Source organism: Zootoca vivipara, chromosome 7 (genome assembly GCF_965207765.1).
Source record: "Zootoca vivipara chromosome 7, rZooViv2.hap1.1, whole genome shotgun sequence".
NCBI lineage: Eukaryota > Metazoa > Chordata > Lepidosauria > Squamata > Lacertidae > Zootoca > Zootoca vivipara.
The window spans coordinates 54,032,841-54,047,567 of NC_142590.1; the positions used below are offsets into that span (position 1 = coordinate 54,032,841).

Below are 14,727 nucleotides of genomic sequence, written 5' to 3' on the forward strand. Positions count from 1 at the left end.
AAAGGCTGGTTGGGACAGAGGAGGAAGAGGACGAAAGCAGCAGCATCCTATCTCCCCACGAGGCTGGCGGGCGGGGGCTGCCGGAGAGGATGTTCATTGGAAAGTGCACGGATGGGTGGCCGGAGGAGCGTCCTGCCCACTTCCCCTCCTCTTCCTCCCCTCCCCGCGGAGCCTGCGACGCCCGCCGCGTGCGATCGGACAGCCCCGGCCGCCTCTTGTATACAACGGGGAGGGAAGAGGGAGGGAGCGAGGGACGGGTCCGGCCTGCCCCTGGGGCGGGGCGGCGTTTGCAAGACAACAGCCCGAGCCCGACACAAGGAACCGCTCGCTGCTGCTGGAGGGAGCCGCGCGGAGTCGCCAGCGCCAAGCAGCTTAGTAAGTGCCGCCGGCCGGGTCTTGGGGAAGCCCAGCCGCGCTCGCTCGCCGCCTCACCCCACTCCACTCCCGCCGCCTCACCCCACCCTCCCCACGCCGCTTGCAACCCCCAGGGGATGACATTTCTCTCCGATCCGAGGCTGGTGGGCGATGGAAGCCTCTGGAGATTTCCCCCTACCCCCCAAATGGATTGGAAGGTTTTGCGGGCGCCTCTGGGAACTTGTAGCTGGTTGGGGTGTTTGGAGAGAGAGAGCGCGAGCGCAGCGCAAAGGCGCGCGCCGCTTTGGTTCTTTCTCGCGCGGAATTGTAGCTAATCCACCGATTAATAAAAAATCCTTCCGTCTAAGAAATGGGAACTTCATTCATCTTGGAGGGGAGCATCCTGGTTGGCCCTTTCTTTCTTTTCTTTTTTGCGAGGGAGGGCATGTGGTGTTTTTTGTTTGTTTTGTTTTTAAAAAAGAAATATTATTTCTTTTAAAGCTCCTTCCAGTCCCTGTTTGCAAACTCTTATAAAGGGTGCTCTGTGCGCTGGCCACTCACCTGGCGCGCGCGGGTATGTTTGTGTACGCGTGTATTGAAATCGACGGGACAACTCCAGCGCAGGGAATCAATGAATCACTTTCTTCCAGTCCATAAATGCACTTACCCAGGAATGCCCCATGGGAACCAAACGGCGCTGCAAAGGGGGCGGGTGAATCTCTCCTTACAGTCGTCAAGACATCTCGTTTGATAGTAATTCCATGGATTTTAGCGGAGCGACTGTGCGGCTACTCTGGAGTAAGTCGCGTATTCAAGATTTCCATCCCCAGAAATAAAAGTGCTTTCAAAATCATATTTGCAGCGAGTCCCCTGCTTTCCTAACATGCTCCAGAAGGGAAGGGGTTAAAGTATCATTTGCGCCCGCGCACCCCCCCCCAAGAAATAAAACCAGACCATCAGGTTTTCTGCACCGTCTCCCATGGTTTTCTGTTCAGTGTGGCTTTCTCTGTTCGCGGACAGGGACCCTATAAGATTTTGCTTCTCGCCATATATGCATTTAGGTAGAGCTAACTTAATCATATAGGTCAGGGCTGGAGGATCGTTTCAATCAGAATAAGAGCTACTTTCTCCTCTTCCCATTTCCTGCCTGCTTTCTATCTCTCCCTCTCTCCCCCTCTCATCTCCTGGCCAAAACAAAACAGCATATTTATAACTGACTAGGGGCACTGTCTCGCCAGCCAGTCTGTGGGGTTCTGTAACACAATGATTTCATAGTCAATGGGTGATAGGCAGGGTGATGCTCTTACAGTTGTAGGCACCAGCAGAGGTCACCAAGCATGTTATAAAATAAGCAGCCAGACACCATCCAGCTAAAAGGTTAATTCTCACTTACCAAGAGGAGCTCGCAGGACTATAACCTTAACCTGAATTTTCCTCCCTAGTTGATTTGTTTTGTTTGCTTTCTTAAGCAATGTGTTGTTTTATGTAGATCACACTCAAGTTCCTTTATCATAGAATCATGGAATTGTAGAGTTGGAATGGTCATTTGTAGCATGTTCATAATTGTTGATTGCTTATAAATAACATGCGGGAAAGAGTCTCCCCCTGCCCACATTTTGGAGATAGCACAGCCTGTTTCTGGATCTCATCTTTTACTGCCCTTTGTGTAGCACTGTTATTCTGCATGATAGGACACTTCTGTGGTGTTGGGGTAGGCAATGCTTTAACAACAACAACAACAACTCATATTCTAATTGTTTTTCTATTATGACCACAGTATTTTGTCTCTAATTTGAGTATATGGAAGGGGAATGCAGTGACCGGTGTGTGTGTGTGTGTGTGCATTATGTAACCTATCTGACAAACCTGATGGCTGCCTGAGGTGCATTTAAAGGGGAGGGTGGAGAGGGCCTTTGCATGTGCATGGCACAGAAACCAAGATAATTCAGTTGCTTTCAGCCCCTGCTTCAAGTGCAGAGGGAAGACAGTCACTCAGCATTTAGCATTAGCTTCAAAACAAGTGAAGAACATTTAAGCCTAAATGTTCGCTGCACTTAACTTTGGTTCAACGTGGCCTAATCTTCCCTCCTTTTTCTCCCTTGAAAATCACATCCATAGGACTGGCTCTGTGAAGGCAATTAGAGGATTGATAATCTGATCCAATAAAGAATGGGTGCAGATCTAGTGTAGGGGTAGGAAATTTGTGGTCCTCTATTCTCACTAACCTTGACAATTGGGCGTTATATTTGCACCTGCTTGTAGCTCATGTGAATTGTTTGTGAAATGAATAAGCAGATAATGTGTAAGATGGAGTGCAAAGATGTGTGTGTAGAAGGGGAACCTGTGGTCCTTCAGATGTTTGTGGGCTACAGTTTCCATCATCCCTGGCCATTGACCGCTTTGGCTGTGTCTGATGTGAGCTAGGTTCCAACACAATGAAGGACCACAAGTGACCTCTCTCTGGTGTAGGTTGGTGTCCTGACCCTGCTTTTTGTCTCCCCCTGTAATGCATAAGTACAAGAGGAAAACTTTGGTGCAGCATCGCTACTGGTGGCTGAGAAAAGAAGCTACTTCTTTCTGCAGCACATCGTTACAACCATGGAACTCGTTCCCACAAGTGGCAGTGATGGCCACTAGCCTTTGAAAGAGCATCAGAAAAATTCAAGGAGGAGAAGGCTATTGACTGCTAACTGTGATAGCTCTGCCCTGCCACCGCAGTTGGAGGCAGCAATGCTTCTGAATACTAGTTGCTGGAAACCACAGGAAGGGAGAGTGGTCTTGCGCTCAATTCCTGCTTGCAAGTTTCCCACAGGCATCTGGTTGGCCACTATGAGAACAGGATGTTGGACTAGATGGGCCACTGGCTTGATCCAGCAAGCTCATCTTATGTCCTCTTGCGCTGTGCTTAAGGCAGGTCTGGACTCTGGCAGTGAGGCCTTGCATGTGCTGGAGTTTAGACTCTTTCAACTCCAGCTCCTTTTTGCTGCTGTATCCAGGAATATCAAGACACTTGCAAATGCTAAAGTTCACAGAGTGCTAAAGTTCAAAGGGTGGGCGGGTGGGAAAGGATATAATACCAGCAGAGCAGGCTTTCACATGATATCAGAGCAAGGCGTAAATCCTTTGAGCGGAATAGGAAATCCATTGCAAAAGGTGTTTTTGCACATTGCATTTTAAAAGTGTACAGCTGTGGGCTGAGATCTAAAGGATTCATACACACACCAGGCCTCTGCCTCTGGTGGAAGCTTCTGCCCACAGAAAAGCTATTCTGCAGGCTGAGGGGAAAGCTTCTGAGCGACATTCCATGATGTATCACAGGCTGCCACTAGAAGGAGAAACTGGCAACCCCCTTGGTCTTTTTGGATACTGACCGTGGTGAAATCCGAGGTATGAATATGATAAACATGGGTCGCAAACTGGTGTTTCGCCTGGTTATACTCATCAGGGAGCTGTAGGAAGTGCACACTTAGGGGCAAACCCAGGTTGGCCTCTACATAATGTGGGAATTGACCCAAAGATTCATCCTCGTTTGACAGTTTCATATGTCTTAGACCAGGGGTAGGCAACCTAAAGCCCGTGGGCCCAATCGCCCACGGACGGTGCGGGAATCAGCATGTTTTTACATGAGTAGAATGTGTGCTTTTATTTCCAATGCATATCTGGGTTATTTGTGGGGCATAGGAATTTGTTCAATTTCCCCCCCAAAATATAGTTTGGCCCACCACATGGTCTGAGGGACGGTGGATTGGCCCACGGCTGAAAAAGGTTGCTGACCCGTGTCTTAGACTAAGATCCTTTTTCTCTGATTAGGACTATTATTTGAAAATATATTTGCCCCCTTCCCCCAGTATCACCTGTAATTTATTTGAACATTTCTCTTTGTAGGCAATTCACAGTTTGGGCTGCTATTAAACATCAGATTAAAAACACCAATGTGGCCTGGTAACATACTTGCAAGTAAAAGATGAAAATGTTTTAATATCCTTTGGCTATTTTTTTCCTGACAGATTCCTATACAAGTGTGGTTATATGCCAGTAAGAGAGACAAGGGATCAGGGATGGAGGCACAGAATCATGAGACGTGTTTTGTTCTCAACTTTTAAAGTACTGTGAACTGTGCTACTTGGAATACATATGTTTGCTGAGAATTCATTCTGTCTTTTTAAAGGATTTGGCTGGAGTGAGTTACTTACCCATGTAGCACCGAGGCTGCGCTTGTGACTTGTCCTCCATCCAAATGAATGTAGTTTATCTGGAGGCAACAGGCAAGTAGCCTAAGGTTATATGCTGGCACCTGAATTCCAAGCCTTATCTAAGATTGCAGAACAACCTATTGGGGACAGTCTTTGCTTTCTGAAACAAATACTATAACCCAGTTTTGCTCTCCCTGTGGAACAATATCTTTTTTGGCTGCTAACTCCTTTGGATGCCTGCCAGGCTTTAGCACCCTGTGTCAAATAACACGCTTCTGACAAAGGTTGCCCCAATCAGGTGGGAGAAAATTACTTAATTCTTCAATCCATCTGACCTAGGTTGATTCATGTGCACAGCAGTAATTGGTGAATGGGAATTAACACTACTACCGTACATGCAGATTTTAGGCATAAGGTTTTTGTTTTTTTAAAGTAATACTTGTCCTACATTGTTCAGGTGTCCATGTGAGTATTTTGTTTTGTTTTGTTTTTGCTCTTGGGCATTTTAATTGTCCTAATCTTAGTTTCACCTAATTGGGGCGGTGTGTGTGTGTGCGTGTGTGCGTGTGTGCCAGCCATTGAGTTCCACATGATACTCAAAGAAGCACAATAGAAGTACCTGTAAAATATATAGGGGCATCTTTGCCTATCAGAAGAGAGCCAGGCTTTATGAATGATACAAGTTTGTCAGAGAAAGAAAGCACCACCACTACATCTTCTGCTTCTCTCTCTCTCATAACATACACAGAGGTTCTTGGTGTGTGATGCGACATCATCACCCAGTGAGTTTGTATGCCTCCGCTCTCTGTCATTTGCAACATCTGGTTCCACCCTTAATGAACAGAACCTTTTGGATGGTGGCACCACAAGAGTCACTCCTGAGCAAAGCCTGACATTCTTGGGCAGCTGGCAGGACCCCAGCACCTGATTTTTTGGGTGGGTGTAGCTGAGTGTAGCTGCTTTTATTTTCCTGCTATGCCCCCAACATATTTCACTGTGGGGCTTTGTGGGAAATTAAAATGGCTGCTGACGCCACCCCCCATGGCTGCTTTGAGGGCTGCTACTGCCCGTCACTACAACCAAGGCTCAGCACCAAAGGAGGGTTGTCGTTGGAGGGCACTTGGCATAGCTGTCAAGTTCTTCCTTTTTTTAAGGGAAATTCCCTTATGCTGAATAGGCTTCCTCGCGAGAAAAGGGAAAACTTGACAGCTATGGCACTTGGTCAGGGGCCTCCCAAACCTGAAGCTGGTCTTGGAAATCCACCTGGCTTATCCCACCTCAGCTCTGGAAGAGCAGTGAAGATGATGTTGTTTGTGAAGGCCTTCAGAGGAAGTTAGCATTATGATTTCTATTGGATACTGAGATACTTTAAAGGCTGGGTTGTTGCGTTCTTATTTTGAACGTTTTTATAGCCGTTGTAAAAAAAAATAAAAAAATGTGTTGTTTTAAAAATCTGTTTGTAAGCCATTGTGGGGGGGGGTCCTTTGGGACTGAAAGTTATGAGTATGATGTGATCATTTGCATATGATGCCCGCCAGATTAGTTCCTTTGCAGGAAACTCTTCTAAAGTTCAAGATGATTATGTGCTCACCCCCGCCAACTTCCAAAATGACATGTTGTCCCTCTCCTAAGCCCTCCCCCAACTAAGCAGAATGATGGTTTGGGGGGACAAATTCACAGATTAAGAGCTCCTCTGGGAAACTAAGGGAGGCATTTCCATGGAAACACTTGTACAGTAGCTCCTTGTGGTACCCATAACATGGCGGTATTCTTGAGGTGGCTAAGATGAGCTTGGTGCTGCTGCTCAGAAGTACTTCCAACAGTTTCCATGGGTCTGTAACATGAGAACTGATACCAGTAATACCAGTAGGTATTGGAGCATAAACATGAAACAATCAGACAGTGACCAGCCTCAACTTCAATTTGATACCATGCAAGGAAGTCTAGCAAAACCGGCAGTCGTGTTCCTAGTTCTCTTCTGTTTAGGCTGTGGTTTGGATTTTTAAAGAGAGGAAGAAGGTATGTGGAATTTCTAGGGCTCAGTTGGGCTTTCATATGATAGCTCAGTTGCATGAAATGGCTATCATCATGGATAGAGCTTTGTTATTTGATGGAAACGGTTCTTGTCAGGGTTAGCAAGCTTATCAACTTGAACACTAGTCCCCCAGGTCCTAGTCCGACACTTTAACCACTACACCACACTGACTCTGACCAGTGGGCTTGATGTGTGCTGGGGGATTGCTGAAAAGGACTTTGTTGCATGTGCTGAAAAGGACTTCGTGGCATGTGTGTAGTGAGTCAATCACAGCAAGCCTGTTGTTTCTTTCAGGGAGCTTAATTTCATTGTCTTTGGGTTTTGCACAATAGACTTCTTAGAAAGAGTGTGTAATATTGATATTAGGGGAAACTGCAAGGCTGAGTGGTGCAGCAATAAAACAGCTAGCGCATTTGTAGTTAAGCAGGGTCTCTTACGGTTTCAGGTTGGATGGGGGACTGTGTGTTGAGATTCCTGCATTGCAGGGCATTGGGTTAGATGACCCTTGGGGTCCCTTCCAACTCTATGAGTCTATGACTCAGAAAATGGTAATTAGACACAGGATCACTGATTTGAATCTTAATGGAGGGACTAGAGGAGTTGTTGCACCCAAGGCACCAAAATAAGAGGGTGATTGCCATGACAGTATCTGTAGAGAAGGGAGTTGTGTCAGCTGCCCGTTCAGCGGCAGAGAGTACAAGGGCTCAGTTTGTTCTTCCTCCTCTCTTTCTAAGACACAACCTCCCTTTTCACATCTGCTTGTTGAACCGGTATCATTCATTCTGTCACCAGGATCCAAAGAAACGTCTGCATAGTTATACATGTGTCCAAAAGTGCATGTGTTTCTCATAGGACAGTCCTCCTTTGCCACATGGTAAACAACTTTCGGAATTGGAGGGGAGACTCAGATGCATTTTGCAATATGACAAAGAGGCAGGGGGAGGGGACTAAAATATTTCCCTGGAGAGATCAGAGCTCCTTGTGGGAGGCTTAATCTAACTCTTTGGATCCCAGTCTGACCGGCTGGTAGAGGAAATTTCATGGCATAATGACATGTACACTATTTATGAGTCTCTTGCTAAGACCATTGTTTCCAAAAAGATTCTCCCTGAGGCAAGGAGGAAGATAGGTAGCTTAGAGACATGTAGCAAATAGTCACACTAGAAATCTTTGACCAGTTGCCACCTGATTTGCTAGTTTTCATCCTCGGCAGGCCATTGAGTCTGGATTTTTGTCCTCCTGGGTCACAAACTGGGAAGGATGTCCAGACACTTTCAGAGCTAATGTGAAAGCATGACATTTGCTTCCTGTGTTACTTGCATACAATGGCATATACTTGGTTTCCACGACATATGCATGTTGTAAATCTCAGCTGCCTCTTGTGTATATCTGTGTCGTACACGAAGCTGAGAATTTCATATGTTGTTCCTGCACATTCTAAGTGTTAGGATAAAATGTTCCATTTGCAAACTGTAAGACATAATGTAATGTGTGGCAGGTAGCAAAATGGAGGAGAGGAAGTGCTTTGGGGAGCTAGTGTCTCTAGTATGGAACAACTCTGATTCTCAATGCATGCCATTTAACTAAAACGATCAGATTTCTGCCCCATACTCCCGTCTTGATCCTAAATCAAGGCACATTAATTCCAGTAGGACTCTCCAGTCTGAGAGTGGCTGAGGCAAAAGGTGAATTCTGAAGAACATCTCTTTGAATACAATGACCCTTTCTGGTAAGTACATGCTTGTAGTGGATGGTGTGGCGAGTTGGAGGCACATATCTGTCACCCCAGCAGCAGTACTGGATTGGCTCAACCTGTGCATTTGCACCATTCTGACCTCACCAGCACCTACTATTTCTCCCTTGCAGTAAGCAGCAGTGAGTGTCTCCACTGCACCACGCTGTCCACTGCTGTGTGTGTCTGTTTGTAGGGCCTGGAACCGCTTGTTCCTGAGAAACTTGTAAAACCGAACGAAGTGCATATGTTTGGAATCAACAGGATTGAGATGGGACCGGCTGATGACTCTTGCATAAATTTTTGGAGTCCTTCATTGGCAAGTTTGAGTAGGGCCATTCGCCGGGTGTTCAAGTGGAACATGTTATGGGAAGTTTGTGGCAGTTAGATTTGTACGAGACAGAATGCCTGTAATTGTGTGTGAGAGAGGGGTGTGTGTAGGAAGGATGGGAATGTGCAAAGACATCTAGGGGATCCATTGTATCTTTGTGCACAGATAACCACTCACTGCACCCCTTACAGGATACTTGTCTGTGGAAGTTTGTGCACACTGCGACACTGTCAGCAAATGCAGTTCTTATTTTTCTCTCTCCATAGGAATGAAGGGCAACCATATGAAATGTACAGGGGTTGATCTGAGGACATCACCAAGGTGGAGCAAACCTACCGCTGCCCCTGGTGCTCCTGGAGTCTGAGGGGCAGGCTTAGCCCTTTCATCTCAACTACGTACAGATTGAGTTTCTTGGTCATGTTAGCTGGAATGACGGACACACACACACACACACACACAGTGTTGGGTCTTTGGAAAGGTCACACTGATATTTACAATATTTTATATAAAAGAATTAATAAAGGGAGGAAATAATAGGTCACAGTCATGGCAGGAATCCCAATCTAAATTATCTAGGTGGGGCAGGAAAGTGTGTGTGATGTTGGCATTGGGAGAAAACCTAAAGCAAGAAAACTTAAAAATTGCCCTGCTGGTCCACACAGACCTCGCCCCACCTATTCTCATCCCAAATAGCTTCCTTTCTTACATCAACTCCTCCCCGTAGTCTATGTACACCCCTAAATGCGAAGCTTGTGGCTTATGGAAACCCTCCCCTGCTATCTTTGCTGTTCGCAAGGTCATCATTTGCTCAGATCCCTCCATAACCATCAGCATTTGACAAATGAAACATTGCTCCTGGTCCCCATGTATTCTTAAATGGTTAAAGATGGGACTGTGGTTCCTAACCTCTTGATCTTTAGAACTATTTGAAGGGGCAAAAGGTGGTGGTGTCCTGTTTACCTTGTTCCCTGCCTGACAGATTGCATGTGACAGATGCAAGCTATCTAAGTGCCCAACAACTGGAATAGATGGTTCTTTCACATCACAGCAAATCAATAGCCTCTCTTGACCCTCTTCCCCCACTTTGAAGAGTATCTCACTATCCCCACTGAGCGAAATATGCTCCCCGCTATGCATAGAGGAACTACTCTGCTGCTGACTTGGCTGCAAGCTGTGTACACCTCCATCCAGATTGTTTCCTTTGCGCTAATGAGTATTTAATCATTGGATTCTTGGCTGAGAAGCTGTTGAGTTCAAAGAACTCCTTTCATTTTGTACAGGAGGAAAGTTGGCCTAGCTGGAGGCTGAAACTTTTTGGAAACTTAGCTGTTATTCAGAAACATTTGACTCTTTCCCCACCCCCTGCCCCATTCCCCAACCAACACACACTCTTCCCCACCCCCTTAATCCACCTGCTTCAGTGCCATATGTCTAAACCTGGAACAGCTCCAGTCCTGAAACAATGGCCTTTGGTCTGACTTGGGCCTACTAGTAACAGTAATAAAGGCAGACTCTGAAGGGAGAGAAATAGAATGTCTCTTGCAAACTGCTCAGAGTTTGGGCCAATGGGTGCCTAAGTACCAAGAAAATTCTAGAAGATGGTAGAGGCGGTAGCATTGGGAGGATGTCTTTATTGATCCAAAAATTACCATGTGAATGGTGAGCCTGAAGGATGTTTGCTTTCCTTTAGCAATCAGCCTCTCTTGCTTGCTTGAACCATCATTTTAAAGACCTAACAATGTGGTAGATACATCATTTGTAGCAACTTCAATTAAACACCCTTCTAAGCTGAAGACTAGCCATGTTTTAATTTCCTTGAAGCAAGAGAGGATTTCCATCTTTTCTCTCCTTTGCCTCCTGCCCCTAATCATATCCTTCCATTCAGGTCCTCATTCCCAGCCACCTCTGAAAAATGCAAATGGGGATATATGGATCCAAAATCCTGCCTTTATACAAGAAAATGCTTCTTTTATCGTCCATTCTTTTCATGTGCCTCATAATCTAGTAGTACCTTTTCAGCCAAGCTTTCCTCTGCTAGCTACTACATTCTGGAGTCTCATTATGAAATTAAATAGTGTTTTGAATTGCCTTGGGTGGGGGGAAATGGGAAGAATGTTTACTAGTCCCTTTGTGCAATCTACTGGCCTGTAACCTTTTATGATGATCAGCACTGCTTCACTTGCACAGTTGGAAGGGGAGAAAAGTAATTGACTGGGATTTTGCATGCATGGCTGAATGAGGATGATAGCAGTACTTTAGGGTCTGAAATTAGTGTCTGTTTTCATTGAAGGAGATTCTCACCAGGCTGTATTTGGGATACATATATATTTCCAATCCAAGCCTCCCGTCCTCTCAGACACAAAGGATTCTGCCATCTCTATTATGTTTTTCTGACTGCCTCCCTTTCCAAATCACCCTCCCCATCACCAAAGACCAAACAGGGTTGCTTCATCTATAGAGGATAAATGGATGCCCACCAGAATTTGCAAAGTGTCAAATAATGGTATTAGGGTTTTTCCCTCAGTGAATTTGTGGCAAGAGAAACCCATTTTACAATATGAAAAATGCAATGTTTGAAGAGACCCGCGCTCTTCTGTGTATGTACCTTAACAAAGCTCTTGTTTTTTATATTGCTTTCTTGCAGATAAAGCAAAGACCAGGGACTTCTTTTCTTATGTTTTGATGGTAAAACCCGTAAAGTGGTATTCAGTTAAGTTTTCACTCTGGTGAGACAGTCCCCAGGCAGGTAGGGTCTCAGCCTGTTTACCAGATGGAGCTGATAGACAGCTGCCCTGGATACAGAACTGACCTGCACCTCCATGGACAGCTGTGAGTTCAAAATGACTCCCAGGCTGCGCACCTGGTCCTTCAGGGGCACAGTTACCTCATTCAGGACCAGGGAGTCCTCCACACCTGCCCGCCTCCTGTCCCCAAGAACAGTACTTCAGTCTTGTCAGGATTCAACCTGATGTTAGCAAGTCTCCTTATCCCCATGTTATGAATGAAGGAGATGTTGCCACAGATTCTTCCAGTGCATTCCAAGTGCTCTCTGTGGCAATTGACCAGGGGTCCCCCCAAACTACGGCCCGGGGGCCGGATGCGGCCCAATTGGCCTCCCAATCCGGCCCGCGATGACCCCCACCGCTCGCCGCCGCCCGCTCTTACGGCGCGCAGTGCGGTGGCGCTCTTCCAGGTTGGAAAAAAGCGCCGAAAATCCTTTGTGCGCATGCGTATGGGCCTCTCCCGACCCAGAAGAGGTCATTTCTGGTGCACTTCCGGGTTGGGGGAGGCCCATGCGCATGCGCACAAACGATTTCCGGCGCCTTTTCCGACCTGGAAGCGCGCCGCCGCGCCAGTAAGCACCCGTGCGCATGCGCACGGGCGCGCACTCCCCCGCCCGCCGGCCCGTCGCACAATCGGCGCGGTGGGAACCGGCCCAAAGCCCGGTAAGTCTGGGGACCCCTGCAATTGACTATACAGTGGTGCCTTGGTTCTCAAACTTAATCAATTCCGGAAGTCCTTTCCAAAATCAAAGCGTTCCAAAACCAAGGCGGCTTTCCCATAGAAAGTAATGCAAAATGGATTAATCCATAAACAATGTACTGCAGTCACACAATCAATCAGTAGCTGAACCGGGTTCCACACAGTCACAAAAACAAAAGAAAAAGCTGCAAAAACAAAAACGCAAAATAAATAGCAAAAACAGACAGACCTCAGCGTAACACTCAAAACGGAAGTGTGGCACTCAAATCAGAAGCGTAACACTCAAAACGGAGCACGTTTGGCTTCCGAAAAAAGTTCACAAACCAGAACACTTACTCTCAGGTTTGCAGCGTTTGGGTTCCAAGTTGTTAGAGTACCAAGGCATTTAAGAACCAATGTACCACTGTACAGGCAACCCTCCCATTTACACAGGGATTGTGGTCCGAGGCATCACAAGCATCACATATATTTTAAAACCATCAGAAAAGCCTGCAAACACTCCATTCCACACTGCGCCCCTTTTTGTGATGTTTTTGGGTCACTTTTGGATGTGCTTGTGCATGGTGCCGCACATATTGAACGCGTGCAAATGGCGGCGGGGGGGGGGAGGTTGCCTGTATTGGACAAAGCCTGGTAACCCAAAAAGCAGGGGATGCAAGCAGATGTAAGGCAAGCAAGTAAGCAGCTTTTAAAAATTAAAAATAATGGAATGATAAGAGAACTTTGTCTCTTTTAAATAAAATTATGTTAACTTTAGTTCAGAATCATGAAAACTGGGCTTTGGGCCATGTTTGTGTTTAAATGATCCCCTTCAGGTTGGTTAGATCAGTTTAGCAACTCAACTGCTGTTATTCAAGGGAAATCTTGTTTACATACAGCTTGGATTATAGCAGTTGAACCTGTATCCATTAACATTTACATCTTTGTGTTAGATGTAAACATCCATGGATGTAGACACAAGTGCTCCAATTCCCCTTGAATAACAACAGGTATGAAGTATAGGGAAATTGCTTATCACAGCGCAAGGGGTGGTAGCAAAGGGTGAAATCAGTCCTATACAAACTTACTTGCAATAATAAAAATCTAAACAAAAGAATACTGAGATCTGTCTTACCGTAAGAGATTTTGAGTTTACCCAGCAATCAAAAACATTCCTTTAGAACAGGAGTCAGCAAGGTTTATCTTGCCTGGGCCGGATTGGCCCCGTGGCAATCCCTCCATGGGCCGGATTACGTATGCGTGTGAGCATGCGCTTGCTTGCGATTTTCGGCGATTTTCGGCAATGCGAATGCGCAGGTATTATTTTCAGCACCATGGAAGCAAGTCCCTGCAGGCAACTCAGTTCGGGGGTGGCTCCTTGGCCGGTCAAACGACCTCCATGAGCCGACCTTAGGTTGCTGACCTCTGCTTTAGAGCAAGCTTTTGATTCTGTTGCTGCTTATTGTATTGTAATGTGAGAATGGCTCTTTCCGTTCTTGTTCTGTTTTTGCTTTTTCGCTAGCTTTACTTTGATAGTTTAATGGCTGGCTCCTTCCTGCTTTTCTGTTTTGTTTTATATTTGTAAGCCGCTTTGACCAACGCCTTTGTGGAATGAAAACATGGGGTGTATATATAAAAATGCTCCTTTTAAAAAATCCTAATGCAAAGGGCCCTCCTACCTTCGAATTACTAGCCACCCTAGTGCATTTCAACAGAAGCTCCTATCAAACCAGGGAGGCTAGTGTTAAAGGAACTTGAAAAGAGTTTTCAAATTACAGCAACCTCCATAGGTTGATTCAAGCATTTGACTGGACAAGCAAATGTGAATCCATGCGCTGTTAGAAACTGAGATATGAAAGTTAGGAGCTAAATGGCACCTTAAACCTAGGTTATGGGAGCAGCAATGGAATGTCTGCAGCTAAAATATTATGTTCATTTTTCACATGGTCTAGTCCTTCCCCTGCCCACCTCTCCTAATATTCTTAAGAGGGTCTCTTCTCCAGTCTTCAGAAAGTAGCTGGAAGTGGGGAGGCAGGAAAAGGTCCTCTTTTCCTTCCACTCCTGCAGTTTTAATCTGAAATCTTAGGCGCAGTACTGCACCTAGAGCTCAGAAACTGCTCGCGCTAAAGAATTTCCCTGTCGCTAAATGCATCTAGAACAATGGGAGAGAATTGTAGAGTTGGAAGGGACCCTGAGGGTCTCTAGTCTAATCCCCTACAATGCAGGAATCTCAAGTAAAACATTCATGACAGATGGCTATCCTCCACTTAAAAGTAGCAACTACTGTATTGTGCAAGCTCCACCCCCAACACCCAGCACAGCTCCCAACTTCCCCTATGTTGAGCAAGCAATGTCTGCTGGGGTCTTTTATTCATGTTTGCTTGAACATAGGTAGAGCTCTCCATGTTACTGGGGATCCTGACAAAGCAGGGGCCCTGATTGCGTGAGACGTTCTACTTGCATTCAGCCAAATGCAAAGCTTCTGTAGAGCTTCCCTGCTCAGAATGTGATTGAAACAAGGATGTTGTATGCACTCCCTTGCTCTCCTGTGCACAGTTTTAGCCTGTGTGTGCTTAGCAAGGGAGCCTGAGGGAGCCATTTCCAGCAGGAAATGTGGGAA

General features: G+C 46.1%; 1 protein-coding gene across 4 annotated transcripts in view; it reads left to right on the forward strand.

Annotated features, from left to right (window-relative positions):
• The first annotated feature begins 226 nt into the window (after positions 1-226).
• SOX13 (SRY-box transcription factor 13) overlaps positions 227-14,727 on the forward strand; it is a 62,483-nt gene continuing 47,982 nt past the window's right edge. For 2 of the 4 annotated variants that reach the window (XM_060277068.2, XM_088673363.1), the window contains exon 1: positions 227-375. The gene's annotated coding sequence lies outside the window, so the exon portion shown is untranslated. The remainder of the gene's footprint in view (positions 376-14,727) is intronic. The other 2 variants (XM_035122772.3, XM_060277070.2) reach the window with 1 other exon arrangement.